At 39.5% G+C, this 26678-nt stretch overlaps 1 long non-coding RNA gene across 2 annotated transcripts; it reads right to left on the reverse strand.

Annotated features, from left to right (window-relative positions):
* Positions 1-4068: 4068 nt before the first annotated feature.
* Positions 4069-25454, reverse strand: LOC128220986 (uncharacterized). 2 transcript variants are annotated; one of them, XR_008258867.1, is made up of 9 exons: positions 25257-25454; positions 17715-17932; positions 16897-17152; positions 16565-16669; positions 15100-15339; positions 12076-12155; positions 9334-9397; positions 5669-5809; positions 4069-4974 (listed from the first exon to the last, which is right to left on the reverse strand). It is a non-coding gene; the product is annotated as an uncharacterized LOC128220986 (long non-coding RNA). The 2 variants fall into 2 exon arrangements; XR_008258866.1 differs by having other exon boundaries at positions 16537-16669.
* Between the last annotated feature and the right edge of the window lie 1224 nt (positions 25455-26678).

Below are 26678 nucleotides of genomic sequence, written 5' to 3' on the forward strand. Positions count from 1 at the left end.
AAGTATCTTAAAGCGACAATCAGTGTGCGGAGGTCACTATATGTTCAGCTCAGGCTTTGTCCCCCATGTTTGTGTCTCCTTAGGTGACAACCAGTAGGCGGAGGTCATTTAATATACAATTCAAGACTATAATATCCCTAAAATGTAGGTCCGTAAAATGAAGACAACCAGTAGACTGAGTACATTATGTGTGTGTTCAGTTCAAGACTATAACGTCCGTATGATGTATTTTATAAGGCAACAACCAGTAGGCGGAGGTCACTATTTATATATCTAAGGCGATAACCAGTAAACGGAGGTCATTATAAGTTCCGTTCAAGACTAGAACGTCCGTATAAGGGTCCGCCAAGGCGATAACCAGAAGTCGGATGTCATTATGTGTTCAGTTCAAGACTATATAACGTCCGTATTAGGGTCTTTCAAGGCAACAACCAGTAAACGGAGGTAACATTATGTTCAGCTGAATTCTAGTATGTCCCTGTGTCTTTTATGGCGACAACCAGTAGACGGAGGTTATTATGTGTTCAGCTCAAGACAAGAAAGTTCGTATAAGGATCTTCCAATTTGACGACCAGTAGACGGAGGACAATAAATATACAGTTCAAGACTAGAATGCCCCTTTAATGCATTGTAGAAGGCGACAGCCAGTAGACAGTAACTATATGTTCAGCCGATGTCTAGTATGTGCCTATTTTGGCGACAACCGTTTTACGGAGGTCATTAAATATACAGTTGAAGTCCAGAATGTCCACACTATGTATTGTTTAAGGCGATAACTAGTAAACGGAGGCCGTTAGATATACAGTTTTAGACTATAATATCCATTTAATATATTGTATAAGGCGACAACCAGAAGGCGAAGATCACTTTTTGTTCGGCCGAGGGATAGTATGTCATTATTATGTGTCTATTGGGGTGGCAACCAATAGGCGGAGGTCATTGTTCAGCTGAGGTCTCGTATGTCCTTATTATGAGCCTATTAGGGCGACAACCAGTAGGCGGAGGTCACTGTTCAGCTGAGGTCTCGTATGTCCTTATGAGCCTATTAGGGCGACAACCAGAAGGCGGAGGTCATTGTTCAGCTGAGGTCTCGTATGTCCTTATTATGTGCCTCTTAGGGCGACAACCAGTAGGCGGAGGTCATTGTTCAGCCGAGGTCTCGTATGTCCTTATTATGTGCCTATTAGGGCGACAACCAATAGGCGGAGGTCATTGTTCAGCTGAGGTCTCGTATGTCCTTATTATGTGCCTATTAGGGCGACAACCAGTAGGCGGAGGTCATTGTTCAGCTGAGGTCTCGTATGTCCTTATTATGTGCCTATTAGGGCGACAACCAGTAGGCGGAGGTCACTGTTCAGCTGAGGTCTCGTATGTCCATATTATGAGCCTATTAAGACGACAACCAGTAGGCGGATGACATTGTTCAGCTGAGGTCTCGTATGTCCATATTATGAGCATATTAGGAAGATAACCAGTAAGCGGAGGTCATTGTTCAGCTGAGGTATCGTATGTCCATATTACGAGCCTATTAAGACGACAACCAGTAGGCGGATGACATTGTTCAGCTGAGGTCTCGTATGTCCATATTATGAGCCTATTAGGAAGACAACCAGCAGGCGGTCATTGTTCAGCTGAGGTCTCGTATGTCCATATTATGTGCCTATTAGGACGACAACCAGTAGGCGGAGGTCATTGTTCAGCCGAGGTCTCGTATGTCCTTATTATGTGCCTATTAGGGCGACAACCAATAGGCGGAGGTCATTGTTCAGCTGAGGTCTCGTATGTCCTTATTATGTGCCTATTAGGGCGACAACCAGTAGGCGGAGGTCATTGTTCAGCCGAGGTCTCGTATGTCCATATTATGAGCCTATTAAGGCGACAACCAGTAGGCGGAGGTCATTGTTCAGCCGAGGTCTCATATGTCCTTATTATGTGCCTATTAGGGCGACAACCAGTAGGCGGAGGTCACTGTTCAGCTGAGGTCTCGTATGTCCATATTATGAGCCTATTAGGGCGACAACCAATAGGCGGAGGTCATTGTTCAGCTGAGGTCTCGTATGTCCATATTATGTGCCTATTAGGACGACAACCAGTAGGCGGAGGTCATTGTTCAGCCGAGGTCTCGTATGTCCATATTATGTGCCTATTGGGACGACAACCAGTAGGCGGAGGTCACTGTTCAGCCGAGGTCTCGTATGTCCATATTATGAGCCTATTGGGACGACAACCAGTAGGCGGAGGTCACTGTTCAGCCGAGGTCTCGTATGTCCTTATTATGTGCCTATTAGGGCGACAACCAGTAGGCGGAGGTCATTGTTCAGCCGAGGTCTCGTATGTCCTTATTATGTGCCTATTAGGGCGACAACCAGTAGGCGGAGGTCATTGTTCAGCCGAGGTCTCGTATGTCCTTATTATGTGCCTATTAGGGCGACAACCAGTAGGCGGAGGTCATTGTTCAGCCGAGGTCTCATATGTCCTTATTATGTGCCTATTAGGGCGACAACCAGTAGGCGGAGGTCATTGTTCAGCTGAGGTCTCGTATGTCCTTATTATGTGCCTATTAGGGCGACAACCAATAGGCGGAGGTCATTGTTCAGCTGAGGTCTCGTATGTCCTTATTATGTGCCTATTAGGGCGACAACCAATAGGCGGAGGTCATTGTTCAGCTGAGGTCTCGTATGTCCTTATTATGTGCCTATTAGGGCGACAACCAGTAGGCGGAGGTCATTGTTCAGCCGAGGTCTCGTATGTCCTTATTATGTGCCTATTAGGGCGACAACCAGTAGGCGGAGGTCATTGTTCAGCTGAGGTCTCGTATGTCCTTATTATGTGCCTATTAGGACGACAACCAGTAGGCGGTCATTGTTCAGCTTAGGTCTCGTATGTCCATATAATGAGCCTATTGGGATGACAACCAGTAGGCGGAGGTCATTGTTCAGCTGAGGGCTCTAATGTCCATATTATGAGCCTATTAGGAAGACAACCAGTAAGGGGAGGTCATTGTTCAGCTGAGGTCTCGTATGTCCATATTATGAGCCCATTAGGACGACAACCAGTAGGCGGAGGTCAGTGTTCAGCTGAGGTCTCGTATGTCTATATAATGAGCCTATTAGAAAGACAACCAGAAGGCGGAGGTCATTGTTCAGCTGAGGTCTCGTATGCCCATATAATGAGCCTGTTAGGAAGACAACCAGAAGGTGGAGGTCATTGTTTAGCTAAAGTCTCGTATGTCCATATTATGAGCCTATTAGGACAAAAACCAGTAGGCGGAGGTCATTGTGAAATTAGTTAAAGACTATAGCTTCCGTATTAGAGTCTTCCCATGCGACATTATATTTACAGTTTAAGCCTGGAATGTCTCTTTAATGTATTGTGCAAGGCGACAACCAATTGGCGGATGTCACAATATGTTCAGCTGAGGTCTGGTATGTCATTATAAAAGTATGCCTCCTATGGCTTCAACCTGCAGGTGGATGTCACTTTATGATCAGCTCACGTCTAGTATTTCCCTTTAATGTACCTATGCCTATTAGGGGGACACAGTAGACAGATGTTATTATTTGTTCAGTTCGAGACTAGATCGTCCGCATTAATTTCTTCTCAGGAGAGAGCCAGAAGACTGAGGTCATTACATATACAAAGACTAGAATGTCTCTATTATGCTTTCAATAAGGCGACAAGCAGTAGGCAGGTCTAGATAGGCTCATCTTTGACTCGATAGTTAAGAGGTTTACCGAGGACATTTGTTCTTACAATGTGGTAATTGAGTGTGGTGTCAATAAATGTATGGCATTATTCTATTAACATTTTGTCCGTCTGTCCATCAGCAACTGTAGTATTACCATCACTTCATACCCCTTAAAAGGGCCTTATCATTTTTGTTTAAAATGATGCTGTTCATGGGTCCGTACTTATACGTTTTTAATGTGGTGAAATGGTGTACACCTTAACTCCAAGTAGGGAGGCTAAATGTTCCCTTATATTGCTCTTTTTGGTGACAACCAAGAAGCAATCATGAACCTTAAATCTTATGCAAATGGCCAAGTGATGAAATACAATTGCAAATAGTACAACGTTATATCATTTTATTGGTTTTATACATAATATTTATACAATCAGGTATCAAGTTATAACATATATGATAAGTCTGTGAATGGCAACACGAGACTGAGGAAGATAGAGGGAGAAAAAAAGATGAACGAATAGAAATAGATATAACAGACACACTAAGGGCAACAGAGGAATAGAACATACACCTCCAGTTAGAGAGGTAGAAGAAGCATGCATAAGCACAGACAAAGAAACACGAAGAGAAATATAGCGGTAGAACAAGCATGTACACACACTGATTTAGAGGGAGATCACGCACGCACATGTGCTTATATACACACCCACTCACACACAGATAAAAGGAGGCAGATAACATACAAAGGAATAAAAGGTAGACGAAGCACACAGACACACACACACACACACACACATTGTTATGGTAAACAGTAAAAGTACCTGTTTCCTTGTTTGCCTTCTTGTTTGCCTTTAACTTCAATTAATTTAATTCATATGGTAAACAATTATGCATGGTGTTTATTATCATATAAACCATGCAACAACAAATGGACGATTTAAGAAAAAATCAAATTTCATGCCGAAAAATAGGTAATATATGTCAATGAGCAAAGACAAAATAAATACATTTTTGATATGTAAGAAACTGATTTCCTTAGCATCGATAAATGTAAAATGATTTCACTGCTAATAATGCACAAAAGATCATTCCTTTAATATTTTTGGTGCCCGGCAAGCATGAGGTTTGGCGCTATTAACTGGTTTAAATCCTCCTTGAGTTTCACTCTCCGTTAAAAAGGGAAATTACGACATTAATCATGAAATGGATTCACTTTGGTATGTCCTTTCGATAGCTCTGAAACTCCTTATGAATGATGACCTCAATCTCCTCCTTAGTGCACCTCACACCTGTTGGACATAAAATATGTAGATTACATAAGAATTTAGACTTTCAGAACATAACAGTTATAATTAATAATATTCAATAACAATCATATCTTTACTTTATAACTTTTGCATTTTCATTTCCTACAAAATCTTATAGAAAAAAATTAACCAAATAAAACTTTCTTAGTATCACACTATTTTTAAAGACCAAGGAATACACAGACCAAAACAGTTATTTCCACTGTTAGATTAGATTTCAATGCAATACATGATGTGCCGAGATATTTACATAAATTGAATTGGAAAATATTTGAGGTGGTACGCAAACTTTAACATAAATTCTAAGTAGAAAAAGGGGCATAATTTTGTCAAAATGCTTGATGGGGTTACCCCCTCATGTGTACAGGTTGGGGGCATGATGGTGAACAAAGTTTCAAAGCCATATGTCAATGGACTTTGAAAATATTTGAGGTGGTACGCAAACTTTAACATAAGTGGTTACGCCGACGCTTGGGTGACTAGGATAGCTCTCCTTATTCTTCGAATAGTCGAGCTAAAAATAGGATACTAATAAGACACATATATTTGCCTTAGAAGGATCAGATAGCATTTATCCTAATAATTTTAGAACTAAAAACTCTTACACAAAGGATAACAAAAGCCAAATCTACACATAAATGTTATCAAATTCAGTAAGCCAAGTCAACAAATGTACCTGTTCATCATCATCAATAGGACCAAATCCACTATGTTGTATGGCTCTCTTGGCTCTCTGTGACAGCCCAGTGAAGATCACAAGTGTCATATACTATTTTTGGAAGCATTGTGTGCCCTGCACTGTTGTCTGGCCTTTTTCCTATAAAATAAGTGCAAAGTTTCATTGCTGTTTCTCTAAGGCTATTATGATATTAAATATTTCGCAACCGGGAAAGTCAATGTGATATGTACTTGATTCAAATAATTCACTATGTTAAGCAGGAGTATAATATAGATTCTGTACACATGTATCAGGTGTTACATTGGACTTATTATTATTATTCAATAAACAGCCAAATGGGCAGAGTGTATAATAAACATGTATGTATAAATATGGTATGTACAGTAAAATCAAACGATCTTGGTTCAACATTCATCTGCTTGAGTTGAAATGTAAAACTATAAACAAGAGGGCCATGATGGCCCTAAATCGCTCACCTGATTGAAAGAGTTTAACCTTTGTTATTAATATAGCTTGTTTCTCAAAGAATATTGAACAAGAGCTGTCAAAGTATGTGACAAATGCCCCCCAATGTGACATTGATCTATGAACAAGTACATAAAAAGTTGATCTTGCCTTTATGTGTCAAATACATATTGCAAGTTATATTAAATTGCCTCTGAGCATAGAAAAAACCCCAATCATACTAAATGACAGCCAACACTCTTTATGTCCTCATATTCAGCATTCCATTGTGAATAAACACTTAGTGTATCTTTCACCTTAGAGGTAGGGACATGGGTCTTGCACACAACACGTTGTCTTGGTATGTCGAAAACATATGGCAAGTCATTTTAAAATCTGTCCATATAAGAGTAAGTCACAGCGCGGACACGACAGCCTATATTTTCCTTCAGGTTGCCATGGCAACCAGAGTTCTACATGGAATTAATTTCTTTGAACAATTTTGAAAAAGCACCAACCAAGGATCATTCCTATGAAGTTTCATCAAAATTGTCAAAGCGGTTTAGGAGAAGAAGATGATTATAACCAATTGTTGACATTTTCCTTTAGGTTGCCATGGCAACCAGGCCAAACAAAATTATGTGAACAAATTTATGAGAGGTCCATGCAAGGACACTTCAAACCAAATTTGCTGAAGATCTATCAAGGGGTTCATGCGAAGAAAATGTTAAGTTTTTTTTTACTAATTTTAGCTCTGGTGGCCCTTAAAAGGGGCCAAACAAAATTATTTGAAAAGACCTGACAGAGGCCCATGCTAGGATGCTTCAGACTTGAAGATCCATCAAGCAGTTAATAAGATCAAGTTGTTTAAAGGTTTTTCTATTTTTTGCTCTGGTGACCCCTAAAAGGGGCCAAACAAAACCATTTGAACAAAGTTGAGAGAGGACCATGTAAGGATGCTACATATCAAGTATGGAGTCATTCTGACCTTTACTTTCAGAGGAAAAGATGTTTAAGTGACAAGACAATGTAAAAACAAATGACCCCTGAGCAAGGCCAATTTAACCCCGGGACAATAATTTGAATACCTTTGGTGTAGGTCCACTAGGTAACACTATATACCAAATATGAAAGCTCTAGGTCTTATATTTTGGAGAAGAGGATTTTTAAAGTTTTATTATATAAGACTATATAAAAATATTGAAAACCTAAGCCTATGAACACGGGGCGTGGCCAATTTTGACCCCAGGGCTAAAGTTTGAACAATCTTAATAGTGGTCCGATAAACAATGCTTCATACCAAATATCTAAGGCCTTCCCCTTTTGGTTTCGGAGAAGAAGATTTTATAAGTTTTCATCATATACATATATAAGGAAACCCATGACCGCCCGGGTGGGGCCATTTTTTGACCCCAGGGCCAAAGATTGAACAATATTGGTACAAGTCAACTATATGATATATCATGCCAAATATCTAAGCTCTTGTCACTACTTGATTTTACTTGTGTATCTATATATTTGTTATTAATTGTTGTATGTGGCCCATATTGAAAATTGGTATGTGTACTAAATATGTTATCCAGTTTAAATTAAGACGTTACTTGTCTTTGTGAGTTCGGAGAAGATTTTTTAAGTTTTCACTATAACACATATAGAGAAAACCCATCAGCCCCGGGGTGTGGCCAATTTTGACCCCAGGGCCATAATTTGAACAAACTTTGTAGAGGTCCACTAGACGATGAATCATGCCAAATATCTAAGCTCTAAGCCACGTAAGTTCAGAGGAGATGATTTTTGAAGTTTTCACTATAAACATATAGAGAAAACCCATGACCCCCGAAGGGGGTGGGGCCAATTTTGACCCCAAGGCCATAATTTGAACAATCTTTGTAGAGGTCCACTAGACGATGAATCATGCCAAATATCTAAGCTCTAGTCCAAGTAAGTTCAGAGGAGAAGATTTTTGAAGTTTTAACTATAAACATATAGAGAATACCCTAACCCCCCTGGGCGGGGCCAATTTTGACCCCAAGGCCATAATTTGAACAATCTTTGTAGAGGTCCACTAGACGATGAATCAAGCCAAATATCTAAGCTCTAAGCAACGTAAGTTCAGAGGAGATTTTTGATTTTTTTAAATATAAACATATAGAGAAAACCCATGAATGCCCAGGGGCTGGGCCAATTTTGACCACAGGGCCATAATTTGAACAATCTTTGTAGAGGTCCACTAGACGATGAATCATGCCAAATACCTAAGCTCTAGTCCAAGTAAGTTAAGAGGAAAAGATTTTTGAAGTTTTAATTATAAACATATCAAGTATACCCTAACCCCCCGGGGGGGGGCCAATTTTGACCCCAAGGCCATAACTTGAACAATCTTTGTAGAGGTCCTCTAGACGATGAATCATGCCAAATATCTAAGCTCTAGTCCAAGTAAGTTAAGTGGAGAAGATTTTTGAAGTTTTAACTATAAACATATCAAGTATACCCATGACCCCCCGGGGCGGGGCCAATTTTGACCCCAAGGCCATAATTTGAACAATCTTGGTAGAGGTCCACTAGACAATGAATCATGCCAAATATCTAAGCTCTAGTCCAAGTAAGTTCAAAGGAGATGATTTTTGAAGTTTTCACTACAAACATATAGAGAAAACCCATGACCCCACGGGGCGGGGCCAATTTTGACCACAGGGCCATAATTTGAACAAACTTTGTAGAGGTTCACTAGACGATGAATCATGACAAATATCTAAGCTCTAGGCCAAGTAAGTTCAGAGGAGAAGATTTTTTAAGTTTTCACTATAAACATATAGAGAAAACCCATGACCCCCCGGGGCGGGGCCAATTTTGACCCAAGGGCCATAATTTGAACAATCTTGGTAGAGGACCATTTGGTGATCCTACCTACCATATATCAACGGCCTAAGCCTTGTGGTTTGGGAGAAGAAGATTTTTAAAGTTTTTCCTTTCCATTGCCATGGCAATCAGAGTTCTGCATGGAATTCAATTCTTTGAACAATTTTCAAAGGGGACCACCCAAGGAACATTCCTGTGAAGTTTGGATGAAATTGGCTAAGCGGTTTATGAGGAGATGTCGTTTAAAGTAAAAGTTTACAGACGGACGACGGACGGACGCCGGACGGACGCCGGACAAATTGTGATCACAAAAGCTCACCTTGTCACTATGTGACAGGTGAGCTAAAAAATTACATTACCTTGACTTCCTTAGACATCAAGAACTGCACTAGGGTTTCATTCTTTTCTTTCATGTTTTGCAACCTGCAAGGTAGATATTAAATTGCATGAACCAACCAAAAACAAATACAGTTTGAGGCAAACCATGTTATTCACTGTTTATCATCCAAATATTTTTATCATTTTTTATAAAAAATATTTTTTATTGCCATGGCACCTTACATTTTGTGCCTGAATCAAGACCATAGATTAGATTAGATTAGATTTATTTCGGCATAGGAAGCATATACATAGTTAACAACATAACATAGGATAAAATAATGAGCATTATTAAATACTATATCACATACGAGAAAACTATGACATACACACCAACACCAAGGATAACACAAAAAAGGGCAAGCCCTTATTTCCATTGTGGTCCTTTGTATTGGCGGCATGACACAGAGAGGCGGACCTAAATATAATCATGTGTAAAAGTACTATTGAGTCATAAAAATGTATATCACAGTCAAATCTTGAATTAGTGACACTCCTGTTTGCAGCTAGGATTTAAAACACATTTCTAAAATTGTAAAAAGATATTAGCAAACAATTTAAAATCCTGAGCCGAAATAGGTAAAAACAATTTTAAATACTGTTCATAAGATGCCTTTTGATGGCAACCTTAAAACTTTGTAACCTGTTGATCTCCGTTAACTCTACAGGTAAATCATTCCATAGTTTAATTCCAGAGAAAGCAAAGGACTTAGAACCATGACTTTTGACTTTAGGTAGACAATACCCACCCTTTTGACTAAGTCTTGTACTATAATTATGTACGGAATCTTGCAAAATAAAGTGTTCACCCATGTAATCCGGAGACAGGCCATTTTTTATCTTAAAAACATGACACAACATTATCTGTTCAACTCTTCTGTGGACCGGTAACCAGCTAAGGGACTTAAAGTGGGATGGGTCAATATGGGCTCTGGAATCTAAGTCAAGTACAAATCTCATTATTTTATTTTGACAAGTTTGTAACTTATTTTTTAAAGACTGTGTCAAGCTATTATACCAAACAGAGCATGCGTAGTCATAGTGACACTGAATTAGAGACATAACCAGAAGTTTCTTGGTATGCTGAGTAAGAAACTCTTTCTTGCGGTAAAGAAATTTTAACCGAGAGTTGGCCTTCTTAAGAACAGACTCGGCCATGGAGCAAAATGACAGATTTTGGTCTATAGTAATCCCAAGATACTTGATAGATGAAGTTGATTCAATGGATGTACCAGAACAGGTTATATGCAGGTTAGATTGTGACCTAAGCTTTTGCTTGGACCCAAATAAAATTGACTCGGTTTTACCCAAGTGCAGTGACAACTTATTGTCCACTAACCATTGGCTGACCAAATCCATATCATCTGTCAGCGCCTTTTTAACAACAGATAAACTTTTACCAGATACCAGGATACCAGAATCATCAGCATATAAAAGCAATTTATTTTTGACCACAGCTGACATATCATTTACATAAATTAAAAAGAGAAGGGGTCCAAGGATTGAGCCCTGAGGAACCCCACATGTTATTTTGGAATTGGAAGAATAAGTACCAGAGACATCTACAAGCTGCAGTCTATCTGATAAATATGATTTGAACCAATTTAGGACGTCAATACTAAGACCTGATACTTGTAGTTTCATTAAAAGAATGGAATGGTCGACTGTGTCAAACGCTTTCTGCAAATCCAGCAGCACCATACCAACAATATTACCTTTATCGTTTTCATACCTGATAAAGTCTGTAAGGTGAACTAGACAAGTATCAGTAGAGAAACCACTCCTGAAACCTGATTGTAATTTATATAACAGATCTTTATCCTTAAAATAAGCTTCAACCTGGTCATAAACCACCTTTTCAAGGAGTTTAGATACAACATTTAAAATGGACACAGGCCGATAATTACCAACAGACAATTTGTCGTTCTTTTTATAGAGGGGAACAACTCTTGCAGATTTAAGATCATCAGGGACTTGACCTTGGATAAGGGATAAGTTTATGATATGAGCTAATGGACCAGCAATAACTGGGGATCCATCTCTGATAAAACGAGAAGGTATACCATCTAAACCAGTAGCTTTTTTGACACCTAATGAAGTTAAGTATTTAAGAACTTTACTTTCAGAAACAATGGAAAAAGAAAAACTGTTTGCAAAAGCACCCTTATTTGCATAATAAGTATTAACAAAATTCTTACTAAATTTATGCACACTTTCTGGCAACTTTTCAACAAGTTTACATGCAACTGTTGTATAAAATTTGTTGAATGATTCAGCAATAAGTTTCTTTTCAAAACACACATTATCATCGATATTTAAACAAATATTTGAACCAGTTGAAGATGAACCCTTCTTGGAAGGCAAACCAAGATTTTTAACAGTTTTCCATAAAGAGGTTGAGTCATTTTTGTTCTCCTCGAGTGTATTAGTAAAATATTCCTTTTTTGATTTGACAATAAGATTCTGAACCCATTTCCACAAACTTAAGATTAAAGAACCTTCCAGAAGTAATAATACACTTGTTTACAAAACACAAATTGAACATTTTACTTACAATTTGTGTTAACAGCATCCAAAGAATTGGCCTCATAAAAATATAATTTCATTATCTCTATAGAGCCATCTTCGTTAACTTCCAGAATATGTTTGGAGTTCTTGCACAATCCGGATATTTTTATGTGAAAATTAATATAATTCATCAATAAAGGCTTATCTTTTTTTACCTTTCTTTGAAAGCACATCCTTTGGTGTTTTTTGTCTTGAATTCCCTTTCTCTGGTGTTTCTCCATGATGCTCTCTTGATCTTAAAAGTATCAAAGGTCAAAAGCATACGGGTCTAAACTCTGACACAAGAAATTGATGGTATATCATAATAAAAGTATTTTTGTACTTGGCACATTTAGATGTGTTCTCACCCATAGGATTAATGTACACCAAACAATTTGCATTTGACCATAACTCTTGGGGCCCAAAACATAATCTCTTAAAAGGTCTCTGGAAAAATCTTCATATATATATATATATATATAAACTAAGTTTGGTCGCAAAATGTCGACCCTTACCTAAGTTATTTAATACTAAACATTTTTCTATAAATAGTAACTTTGACCTTGACCTTGATCCTAGAAGCCTCAAACTCAATCCCATGAAAGGTCTCCATAAACTCTTCCTATATACCAAGTTTGGTGACTAGATGCCAAACCTAGCTAAAATTATTCGATACATAAGGTGACTTTGACGCTGCCCTCCCACTAGCCTGCCCGAACAATGACACAAGTCATTTTAATGTAGCATGGTGCATATTTCAGTATTTTATTAGTTTGTGTGTTTGGTATGGTTCTATATCGTATATCGTTTTGTATTGTTTGTGTATCGTCGTGTTTAGTGTTGTGCTACGTAGTTATTGTCCTCTGTGCGTTACTGTCCGTCTATGTCCGTCTATGTCCGAGTGCGTCAGAGCGTGAATACTGGTTATGCGAGTTTGTCTAAATTTATAGAGTGATTGATTGGTTCATAATGCCTTTTCCCCTTTTTCCCGCTTCATTGCACACGCCCTTATTTATATATACACATATATCATTCCGTTCTGAATCATCATCGACGCAAGTCAAGATTTCAATTGTAACAGTTGTTACTATTTATTTAATATTCGCTCTTATCATTGAGCTCAAATATTCATTCATATTTAATTATTATTTAGACGTGCCTGGTAAGTTTATTGCTCATAGTTCTTAGAATGTTTTATGTATTTAACCGCGAAGTCTCCCTTGATATATTTACCGATCACTGTCCATTGTCTTTGTATTTGGTGTTATTAATAATATGATTATGTTAGCATATACTTTTATATGTTTTATTATATGTTTTAGGTTTCGTTCGACTACGTATAAATAAATATTCGAACTCCGAAGTTGAGTGGTTTTGTCTTGGGACACCCACACTACATTAATAAATAGTGTTCCCTTTGTCAAAACCTGGTTAAGAATATGAAAATGTGCAACAGAAATAAAAAAAAAATCAACCAAGGGCCATAATTTGTAATCAAGGTTAAAATGTAGTTAGGTAACCTTGTTGTAATATGGTCATCAATAATTCTGTGACGTATTTAGTCAAGTGAATGAAGGGTATAGAAGTTTTTTTTATGAAAATCCCAACTTGCCCTACTTGAACCTGCCCTAAAACTTTAACCTAAGTTCCTTAAGGGGCCATAACTTGTATTAAAGATAATATGGAGTTATGTAACCTTATTGTGTAATAGTCCCAAACAACTGTTGAAGTATTAACAAGCATTTTCAGTGAAAAGATATCCCCCCGCCAATGATGGCTTGTTTGTGCTTGATGGCTTGTTTGTGCTTGAAGGTTAAAAAAAAAAAAAAATCTCAAAAAGAATAAGATAAGCACATTGGTTTTACTGAGAAACGGCTGCAAACAATGATTTTTTTTAATAAATCAAGGGCAATAACTCTAAGGAAAATTGACCAATCCAAAAGAAAAATAGACAGGCATCATCACAGTATGTTGGTTCTTATTTATTCGAAGTGTCATGAAATTCTACCAGCTAGTTGCATAGAAAAGGCTGCAACATGGATCTTTTAATAAATCAAGGGCAAATAACTCATATAGAAATAACACAATCCAAAATATAAATAAACAGGCATCATCACAGTATGTTGGTTCATATTTATTTCAAGATTCAAGAATTTCTACCAACTAGTTACTGCGAAATGGCTGTAAATGAGTTTTTCAAAAAATCAAGGGCAATAACTCCAAGTACAATTGACCAATCCAAAAAAAAATGAACAGGCATCATCCCAGTATAGTAATTCATATTTATATTAAGTTTCACGAAATTCTGCCAGCTAGTGACTGAGAAATGGCTGTGAATGTGCATTTTTCAAAAAATCAAGGGCAATAACTCCAAGTACAATTGACCAATCCAAAAAAAAATGAACAGGCATCATCCCAGTATAGTAATTCATATTTATATTAAGTTTCATGAAATTCTGCCAGCTAGTGACTGAGAAATGGCTGTGAATGTGCATTTTTCAAAAAATCAAGGGCAATAACTCCAAGGACAATTGACCAATCAAATTTTTTTTTGGACGGGCATCATTCCAGTATAGTGGTTCATATTTATTTTAAGTTTCATGAAATTATACCGGCTAGTTACTGAGAAAACGCAGGTGACGGACGGAAGGAAGGACGGACGAAAGGAAAGACGGACTGACGGACGGAAGGATGGACGGACAACGCCATTTCAATATCCCCCTCCCTATTTCATAGGCGGGGGATAATTAAGTCAATTGAATGAAGGATAAAGAAGTTATTAATAAATATCCCAACCTGCCCTAAAACTTTAACCTAAGTTCCATAGTCAATCAGGGGCCATAATATGTATAAATGATAATATGGAGTTATCTAACCTCATTATGTGATGGCCTTGAACAATTTTGTAAAGTATTAAATGAATTGAATGATGGGTATTGAAGTTTTAAGTGAAAATCCCAACTTGCCCTTATACTTTAACCAGACGCCGACGTGAGTAGTAAAGTCCTCCTTATTCTTCGAATAGTCGAGCTAAACTTGGACAGGATAAACACTTCATGTTTGTCATCTTGAATACTGCTTAAATCTTATCAGACCAACCTAGCTCAAGGAATCCACCAATAAAGTGATGTACATAGCACTTTCTCACATTAATTACTTTATTTTCAAAAAGGAATATTAAACTATACATTTGTAGTTACCTGATCAAGACTGCCGAAGGTCACTTCATTTTCATTTTTTTCCCAACAGAAACGGCTTCAACAATGAATATGTCAGTTTGTCCAGGCTGCCAAGGGAATCAACTTTTAGAAATGGCTCTAGTGAGGTACCCTCCCTCAAGCCAATATCTCCATCTACACCAATCAGATTGAGGATAAAAATTTGCACTGTCCACTCCAGCATCCAACTTCCTGTTGTCACAGCAACCACATAGCGTAACACTGAAAATCATGGTTTAAATTTCAGAATCAAAATTATGATCCCATCACAGGCTGATAACAACTATACGCCAAATGGCGACATGTGAAAGAGACTTTGACACAGATATTTCTCTTCAATGCAATTGCATTACAGAATAACATGGAGTTGAAAAATATATGTGAGCTGTGGCACTACGCCTCAGCATGTTTTTTTGAAAATCCAATAATGCATGGTAAAGTTACAGCCCTGACATGGATTAGTCTAAACCAGTCCCATCAACAGTACTCATTTTGACATTTAAGTTGTAAGTGTGACTTTAATCTTTAATGAACAGACCTTGGTCTTTTGTGTAACACACCACCTCATCATGGTGTACCTTCATGGCAAGTTGTTTGAAAATCCTATAATGCATGGTCAAGATACAGCCCAGACAAGGATCATTTCAACCTTTGACCTCTAATCATGACCTTGACCTTTGACATACAGACCTGCTTCTTGTGCGCGAAACACACCACCTCACCATGGTGGACCTTCATGGCAAGTTTTTAGAAAATCCTATAATGCACAGTCAAGAAACAGCTGGGACAAATTCAGTCTGCATTTACCTACGGACACACATGCATGCACGCAAATACACGGAACCCCCATTGTGATAACTATGTCTCACTCACCGCAAACAGGCTTGTCAACAAATGCCTGTTTACTAACACTTAAGATTTGTTTGAGCATTTATACTGTATAAACGCAGTAGAGGACACAAGCTAACTCCAAAAAATCAAATGAATTCTTTCTTGATACAAAGCAATTAACATTAATACCAGTACTTAATACCCAACATTATGTGGGAAGTTTAAAGCTGCACTCTCACAGATTGAACATTTTGACAACTTTTTTATTTTTTGTCTTGGAATGAGCCACTTTTTTGCGAAAATACATGGAAACCAGTTATACAAGACTCCTGACAAAAAAATAGATCGCAGATTTTCATATTAAGTTCAAAAATTGATGTTTTGTGCATTTTTCTTAAACCGTTAGTAACGCTTTAAGCCATGAAACAGAAATATTAAAGTCTGATTTGATCTTCAACATTCTTTTATCATTGGTATGCAGATATTTATGCAAAGATTTGCTCTTTCCAAGACAATAAAATAAAAAAGTTGTAAAAACGGTATATCTGTGAGAGTGCAGCTTTAAGTACAAGGAATATTTATATAGACCTGGCAGGCTAGGGGTGCCTTTACGTACTGCTGGTAGTCCTCTACAGATTGAACCATCAACTTTGTCAAGGGCAAGCCAGTGGTCGACGAAGTACATAAGCTTATCACTGCTATCCTCATCATACATTCACACCTAAGTACAAAGACAAAGTGCAAGACAGAGAATTAGTATATAGGCTAAATAACAATCTCAGATGTCATGTATTATTAACAGAACAGATATAGAACTATGGCCCATTATAGGATTTTAGGGCGATGTATGTTAGTACAAATCACGATTCTCATAATGATCATTATACTTAGCTTCTAGTGGTTTAAGTTAATCAAAAGGAATGCACAATAAAATCAGCAATATCATACATAATCAAGCCTCCAGTCAGGTTAGAGCCAGAGTTGTCACATTCTAGTCGGATCTTGGTTACTCAGCAAACCTGCCCGGTGCTGATATGGAACTCAGACTTGGCCCCGGAAGTGAATGCCAGAGTCCCAGGTTCTAAAGATGAGAGGAGGAGGGCTGCAGTGTGGCCACTGGTGCCATACATGGTGATTTGAACCTTCCCTGTGGTGGCCGTCCTTTTACCCTCGCTAGTCTTCACAGTCACTGTACATGAGCAACCTAATTTAGGATTAATAAAACAACTGTTGAATGGCTAGTGAATAAATTCTTCTTTCACAATCATGCTGGGGGTGCCTGATTTACTTTTAATCAAAAGGTGGTGATCTACCTCAAACTTTCAGTTTTGTTTTGTTTTTGGTAACTTTCAGTTGAAATGGTTTTTGAAATAAAAGTTTATTAAGTGTGAACTGGATTTTTTCTTTTCCTTTGTTGATGGTTGTTTTTTGTGTTAATGACATCTGAACGTTATTACTTTTATTCACTAAAACATTATTTTTTAATTCCATCAAAGCATCACAAAATTTTCGAAGAACAGTACACTACAAAATTAAACAACGTTTCTTACACAAGAACAGCGCATAGTCTTTATAAATAACATTTTGAGTCTAGTAAGTACTGATCATTCTAAACAATGTATGTACCAAATAGTTTAAGCCAAGTACATACCAATGATTCTCAACAAAGTGTGTACCAATCATTCTGAGGAGAGGTCTATAAATAATTCACAGCCAAGTACATTCTGAGCCAAGTATGTACTAATCATTCTCAGCCAAGTACTTACCAATCATTCTCAGCATCGTCTCCATGTGGCAGTTATCGTTGTGCGAGTCCAGCCAGGGGCCGCACTGGAACACGTGCCTTATGTGTGACTTGTCCTCGCTCCTTTCTGTGACAACAACCATCTCCACAAAGAAGCCAGCCCTGTGTCCCCTACCATCATGACACAACGAGAGTTGCTCCAGAGTCTCAATATCCACAACTTCAAACAAATGTGTCCAACTGCAAAATGAGTAATAGCAAAAGCTTGTTAACATTTAACTTTAACTAGAGTGTGGTCTTGTGTTGTGGAGAAAATCAAAGTACAATGAAACCTACTTGTCCGGCTTAGTGAGCACTAACCAAACATAAAGTGACTGGTTGTCACCCTAGTCAACACATCAGGGACATACTAGGCCAGAGAGGAATACATAGTGACCTCCGGATACTGGTTGTCACCCTAGTCAACACATTAGGGACATACTAGGCCAGAGAGGAAGAGTGACCTCCGGATACTGGTTGTCGCCAAATGAAACACATAATAATTGTCACCCTAGTAGACACATTATAGGGACAAACTAGGACAGAGCTGAATACATAGTGACCTCCGGATACTGGTTGTCGCCCTAGTAGACACATACTAAGTCAGAGATGACTACATAGTGACCTCCGGATACTGGTTGTCCCCCTAGTAGACACATTAAAGGGACATACTAGGTAAGAGATGAATATATAGTGACTCCGGATACTGGTTGTCGCCCTAGTAGACACATTATAGGGACATACTAGGTCAGAGCTGGATACATAGTGACCTCCGGTTACTGGTTGTCGCCCTAGTAGACACATTATAGGGACATACTAGGTAAGAGATGGATACATAGTGACCTCCGGATACCGGTTGTCGCCCTAGTAGACATATTATAGGGACATACTAGGTAAGAGATGGATACATAGTGACCTCCGGATACCGGTTGTCGCCCTAGTAGACATATTATAGGGACATACTAGGTAAGAGATGGATACATAGTGACCTCCGGATACCGGTTGTCGCCCTACTAGACATATTATAGGGACATACACAAGTACTAGGTAAGAGATGGATACATAGTGACCTCCGGATAACGATTGTCGCCCTAGTAGACACATTATAGGGACATACTAGGTAAGAGATGGATACATAGTGACCTCCGGATACTGGTTGTCGCCCTAGTAGACACATTATAGGGACAAACTAGGACAGAGCTGGATACATAGTGACCTCCGGATACCGGTTGTCCCCCTAGTAGACACATTATAGGGACAAACTAGGACAGAGCTGGATACATAGTGACCTCCGGATACTGGTTGTCGCCCTAGTAGACACATTATAGGGACAAACTAGGACAGAGCTGGATACATAGTGACCTCCGGATACTGGTTGTCGCCCTGGTAGACACATTATAGGGACAAACTAGGACAGAGCTGGATACATAGTGACCTCCGGATACTGGTTGTCGCCCTAGTAGACACATTATGGGACAAACTAGGACAGAGCTGGATAAATAGTGACCTTCGGATACTGGTTGTCGCCCTAGTAGACACATAATAGGGACATACTAGGACAGAGCTGGATAAATAGTGACCTCCGGATACTGGTTGTCGCCTTAGTAGACACATTATAGGGACATACTAGGTCAGGGATGAATACATAGTGACCTCCGGATACTGGTTGTCGCCCTAGTAGACACATACTAGGTCAGAGATGAATACATAGTGACCTCCGGATACTGGTTGTCGCCCTAGTAGACTCATTATAGGTCAGAGATATATACATAGTGACCTCCGGATACTGGTTGTCGCCCTAGTAGACATATTTAAGTGACGTACTAGGTAAGAGATGAATACATAGTGACCTCCGGATACTGGTTGTCGCCCTAGTAGACACATACTAGGTCAGAGATGAATACATAGTGACCTCCGGATACTGGTTGTCGCCCTAGTAGACACATACTAGGTCAGAGATGAATACATAGTGACCTCCGGATACTGGTTGTCGCCCTAGTAGACATATTTTAGTGACATTCTAGGTCAGAGCTGGATAAATAGTGACCTCCGAATACTGGTTGTCGTCCTAGTAAACACATTATAGGGACATACTAGGTCAGAAATGAATACATAGTGATCTCCGGATACTGGTTGTCGCCCTAGTAGACACATTATAGGGACATACTAGGTAAGAGATGAATACATCTGGATACTGGTTGTCGTCCTAGTAGACTCATTATAGGGACATACTAGGTAAGAGATGAATACATAGTGACCTCCGGATACTGGTTGTCGCCCTAGTAGACACATTATAGGGGCATACTAGGAAAGAGATGAATATATGGTGACCTCCGGATACCGGTTGTCGCCCTAGTAGACACATTATAGGGACAAAATAGGTCAGAGCCGGATAGATAGTGACTTCCGGATACTGGTTGTCACTCTAGTAGACACATTATAGGGACATACTAGGTCAGAGCTGGATACATAGTGACCTCCGGATACTGGTTGTCGCCCTAGTAGACACATTATAGGGACATACTAGGTAAGAGATGAATACATGGTGACCTCCGGATACTGGTTGTCGCCCTAGTAGACACATTATAGGGACATACTAGGTCAGAGCTGGATACATAGTGACCTCCGGATATTGGTTGTCGCCCTAGTAGACACATTAAAGGAACATACTAGGTAAGAGATGAATACATAGTGACCTCCGGATACTGGTTGTCGCCCTAGTAGACATATTATAGGGAAATACTAGGACAGAGCCGGATACATAGTGACCTCCGGATACTGGTTGTCGCCCTAGTAGATATATACTAGGTCAGAGCTGAATACTTAGTGACCTCTGGATACCGGTTGTTGCCCTAGTAGACACATTATAGGGACAAACTAGGTCAGAGCCGGATAGATAGTGACCTCCGGATACTGGTTGTCGCCCTAGTAGACTCATTATAGGGACATACTAGGTCAGAGCTGGATACATAGTGACCTCCGGATACTGGTTGTCGCCCTAGTAGACTCATTATAGGGACATACTAGGTCAGAGCTGGATACATAGTGACCTCCGGATACTGGTTGTCGCCCTAGTAGACATATTATAGGGACATACTAGGTAAGAGATGAATACATAGTGACCTCCGGATACTGGTTGTCGCCCTAGTAGACTCATTATAGGTCAGAGATGAATACATAGTGACCTCCAGATATTGGTTGTCGCCCTAGTAGACACATACTAGGTCAGAGATGAATACATAGTGACCTCCGGATACTGGTTGTCGCCCTAGTAGATATATTTTGGTGACATACTAGGTCAGAGCTGGATAAATAGTGACCTCCGGATACTGGTTGTTGTCCTAGTAAACACATTATAGGGACAAACTAGGTCAGAAATGAATACATAGTGATCTCCGGATACTGGTTGTCGCCCTAGTAGACATATTATAGGGACATACTAGGTAAGAGATGAATACATAGTGACCTCCGGATACTGGTTGTCGCCCTAGTAGACATATTATAGGGACATACTAGGTAAGAGATGAATACATAGTGACCTCCGGATACTGGTTGTCGCCCTAGTAGACACATTATAGGGACATACTAGGTAAGAGATGAATACATAGTGACCTCCGGATACTGGTTGTCGCCCTAGTAGACACATTATAGGGACATACTAGGTCAGAGCTGGATACATAGTGACCTCCGGATACTGGTTGTCGCCCTAGTAGACACATAAAAGGAACATACTAGGTAAGAGATGAATACATAGTGACCTCCGGATACTGGTTGTCGCCCTAGTAGACATATTATAGGGAAATACTAGGACAGAGCCGGATACATAGTGACCTCCGGATACTGGTTGTCGCCCTAGTAGATATATACTAGGTCAGAGCTGAATACTTAGTGACCTCTGGATACCGGTTGTTGCCCTAGTAGACACATTATAGGGACAAACTAGGTCAGAGCCGGATAGATAGTGACCTCCGGATACTGGTTGTCGCCCTAGTAGACTCATTATAGGGACATACTAGGTCAGAGCTGGATACATAGTGACCTCCGGATACTGGTTGTCGCCCTAGTAGACACATTATAGGGACATACTAGGTCAGAGCTGGATACATAGTGACCTCCGGATACTGGTTGTCGCCCTAGTAGACATATTATAGGGACATACTAGGTAAGAGATGAATACATAGTGACCTCCGGATACTGGTTGTCGCCCTAGTAGACTCATTATAGGTCAGAGATGAATACATAGTGACCTCCAGATATTGGTTGTCGCCCTAGTAGACACATACTAGGTCAGAGATGAATACATAGTGACCTCCGGATACTGGTTGTCGCCCTAGTAGATATATTTTGGTGACATACTAGGTCAGAGCTGGATAAATAGTGACCTCCGGATACTGGTTGTTGTCCTAGTAAACACATAATAGGGACAAACTAGGTCAGAAATGAATACATAGTGATCTCCGGATACTGGTTGTCGCCCTAGTAGACATATTATAGGGACATACTAGGTAAGAGATGAATACATAGTGACCTCCGGATACTGGTTGTCGCCCTAGTAGACATATTATAGGGACATACTAGGTAAGAGATGAATACATAGTGACCTCCGGATACTGGTTGTCGCCCTAATAGACACATTATAGGGACATACTAGGTAAGAGATGAATACATAGTGACCTCCGGATACTGGTTGTCGCCCTAGTAGAAATATTATAGGGAAATACTATGACAGAGCCGGATACAGAGTGACCTCCGGATACTGGTTGTCGCCCTAGTAGACATATACTAGGTCAGAGCTGAATACTTAGTGACCTCTGGATACCGGTTGTCGCCCTAGTCGACACATTATAGGGACAAACTAGGTCAGAGCCGGATAGATAGTGACCTCCGGATACTGGTTGTCGCCCTAGTAGACACATTATAGGGACATACTAGGTCAGAGCTGGATACATAGTGACCTCCGGATACTGGTTGTCGCCCTAGTAGACACATTATAGGGACAAACTAGGTCAGAGCCGGATTCATAGTGACCTCCGGATACTGGTTGTCGCCCTAGTAGACACATTATAGGGGCATACTAGGTAAGAAATGAATATATAGTGACCTCCGGATACTGGTTGTCACCCTAGCAGACACATAATAGGGACAAACTAGGTCAATTATAGTGATATACTAGGTCAGAGCCGGATAGATAGTGACCTCCGGATACTGGTTGTCGCCCTAGTAGACACATTATAGGAACATACTAGGTCAGAGCTGGATACATAGTGACCTCCGGATACTGGTTGTCGCCCGAGTAGACACATTATAGGGACATACTAGGTAAGAGATGAATACATAGTGACCTCCGGATACTGGTTGTCGCCCTAGTAGACATATTATAGGGACATAGTAGGTAAGAGCTGAATACATAGTGACCTCCGGATACTGGTTGTCGCCCTAATAGACACATTATAGGGACATACTAGGTAAGAGATGAATACATAGTGACCTCCGGATACTGGTTGTCGCCCTAGTAGACATATTATAGGGAAATACTAGGACAGCGCCGTATACATAGTGACCTCCGGATACTGGTTGTCGCCCTAATAGACATATACTAGGTCAGAGCTGAATACTTAGTGACCTCTGGATACCGGTTGTCGCCCTAGTAGACACATTATAGGGACAAACTAGGTCAGAGCCAGATAGATAGTGACCTCCTGATACTGGTTGTCACCCTAGTAGACACATTATAGGGACATACTAGGTCAGAGCTGGATACATAGTGACCTCCGGATACTGGTTGTTGCCCTAGTAGACACATTATAGGGACAAACTAGGTCAGAGCCGGATTCATAGTGACCTCCGGATACTGGTTGTCGCCCTAGTAGACACATTATAGGGGCATACTAGGTAAGAGATGAATATATAGTGACCTCCGGATACTGGTTGTCACCCTAGCAGACAAATAATAGGGACAAACTAGGTCAATTATAGTGATATACTAGGTCAGAGCTGGATAGATAGTGACCTCCGGATACTGGTTGTCGCCCTAGTAGACTCATTATAGGGACATACTAGGTCAGAGCTGGATACATAGTGACCTCCGGATACTGGTTGTCGCCCGAGTAGACACATTATAGGGACATACTAGGTCAGAGCCGGATTCATAGTGACCTCCGGATACTGGTTGTCGCCCTTGTAGACATATTTTAGGGACATACTAGGTCAGAGCTGGATAAATAGTGACCACCGGATACTGGTTGTCGCCCTAGAAGGCACATTAAAGGGACATACTAGGTAAGAGATGAATATATAGTGACTCCGGATACTGGTTGTCGCCCTAGTAGACACATTATAGGGACATACTAGGTAAGAGATGAATATATAGTGACTCCGGATACTGGTTGTCGCCCTAGTAGACACATTATAGGGACATACTAGGTGAAAGCCGGACACATAGTGACTACGGATACTGGTTGTCGTCCTAGTAAACACATTATAGGGACATACTAGGACAGGGATGATTACATAGTGACCACCGGATACCGGTTGTCGCCCTAGTAGACACATTATGGGGACATACTAGGTAAGAGATGAATATATAGTGACCTCCGGATACTGGTTGTCGCCCTAGTAGACACATTATAGGGACAAACTAGGACAGAGCTGGATACATAGTAACCTCCGGATACTGATTGTCGCCCTAGTAGACACATTTAAGGGACATACTAGGTCAGAGAGGAATACATTGTGACCTCCGGATACTGGTTGTCGCCCTAGTAGACACATTATAGGGACATACTAGGTCAGAGCTGGATAAATAGTGACCTCCGGATATTGGTTGTCGCCCAAGTAGACACAAAATAGGGACATACTAGCTCAGAGATGAATACATAGTGAACTCCAGATAACGGTTGTCGCCCCAGTCAACACATTATAGAGACAAACTAGGACAGAGCTGGATACATAGTGACCTCCGGATACTGGTTGTCGGATACTGGTTGTCGCCTAAGGAGACACATAATAGGGAGATACTTTGTCAAAGTTGACTACAAAGTGACTTCTGGATACTGGTTGTCGCCCTAGTTGACACATTATAGGGACATACTAGGTCAGGGTGAATACATAGTGACCTCCGGCTACCAGACACATAATAGGGACATGTATACGAGGCAATATAGAATCAAGAATTTGCGCAAGCCTGGATGACATTTTACAAGTGCAGGGCTTGATGGCTTATGTTAATTAACAACTGCAGGGCTTGCTGGCTTTTGTTTATTTCAACCACTTGTTGTCCTAGCAAACGCATAATAGGAACACACTAGAACTGTGCGATCTAGACCGGAGCTCTACATATAGTGACCTTCAACAATATTTCTATACACTATTACAGAGATAATAAGTTAATATTAGTTTGCCATGAATTGTCAAACCGATGAATTTAGATGATAATTAATATTAATAATAAATTAAATATGCGCTCGACGACATGCTTTACTGTTTACATAATACCTCGAATTTATATTACAATGTAATTTAATACCTGGTTATTCAAATCTACTATCTTTGGCATTGACAAAGGAAGACGTTTTCGATTATTTCTAATCGAAATTTAGTTCGTTGGCATATTTAATCGGTAGACCATAGTCCATACGCCATAAAAACATTATTTTCATTAGTCGATTTGGTAGCCATTTTGATTTTGTGACGTTTGCACACGTCACACAAACAACTGCCCTTGACTCCGCCTCCTCCAGATACTGGATGTCGTTTAGCATTAACCTCCGACAATGTGTACACACCGGTCTCAAAATTAGACAGTAAGTCAGTAAGACCGGTGTGTACACAACGGAGCTCCGAATGAATATCATACTATTTCCCGGTCCCGGTCTCTGTTTGCAAAATTATAGTAGCTATCGGCCGTGATTGAGAAGTTGCGAATGTCCGAGTGATAATAGGATTCAGTTGATAACAGTATCGTCGTAAAGAAAACAAAACAATCTCAGAAATGAGAGTAAATGATTTAAACATTTATTTCATATTTAAACAACACAAATAATAATTGAAGTCAAAGAGGAAAAATATGAATACCATCAAGGAAGTGCACATGTTCTTAAACTATAGTCATGCATAACTAAAACATTTCTTTATTTAATATTGTATTTCAAAAACAAAAATTTAGAGGATTGACCCAAAGTAATAGAAACAATTCATGAATACATGTATAGCTCTTCACGATGATTTGTTTCAAATGATTTATTTCATATGTTTTGCATTTTGGCTATGAATGTCAATATATCATTTAATGATGAATAAATGTTATGAAATTGAAGATTAATTGGCCATGATTATTAATTTTAACCACGCACTGCCACGGCCAATAATCTAATGTTTTAAATTCTGCCCATCGACCGTCTTCCATGAAAGTCCAGTCAGAACGTTACCAGAATACTTCAGAAAATGTTTTGTTTTATGTGATGTTATGAAAACATGTAGCTGAAGTTAATCACGCAAGTTAATGCAGGATTGTTGGGAAATTGAAGATTAATTGGACATGATTATTAATTTTGATGCAAACCACGCACTGTCACCGCCAATAATCTAATGTTTTCTGTCCATTGGCCGTCTGAAAGTCCAGTCAGATCGTTACCAGAATACTTCAGAAAATGGGAAAAGCACCAAATTTTGAACACACTATCTTTTAAAAGTACAAACTAAAAAATGACCCCGAGTCCCACTCTGAAAAATCTAAAATGGCCGACAAAATCCAAACTGGGCGCCATACATATAATGACATTTCAATTGTTCATAAAAAAATAATAAAATTTCAGACCAATTAAGTTGAGGAATTGATCAGTTTTAACACGGTCCGTGGTTGTAAAAAATGAATCATTCTCAGTAATTTATAGGGATTAAATTAAACAAGTTATCCTCCTTTGTTTTAAATTTGCCATTTGCAGGCGAA

This window comes from Mya arenaria, chromosome 2 (genome assembly GCF_026914265.1).
Source record: "Mya arenaria isolate MELC-2E11 chromosome 2, ASM2691426v1".
NCBI lineage: Eukaryota > Metazoa > Mollusca > Bivalvia > Myida > Myidae > Mya > Mya arenaria.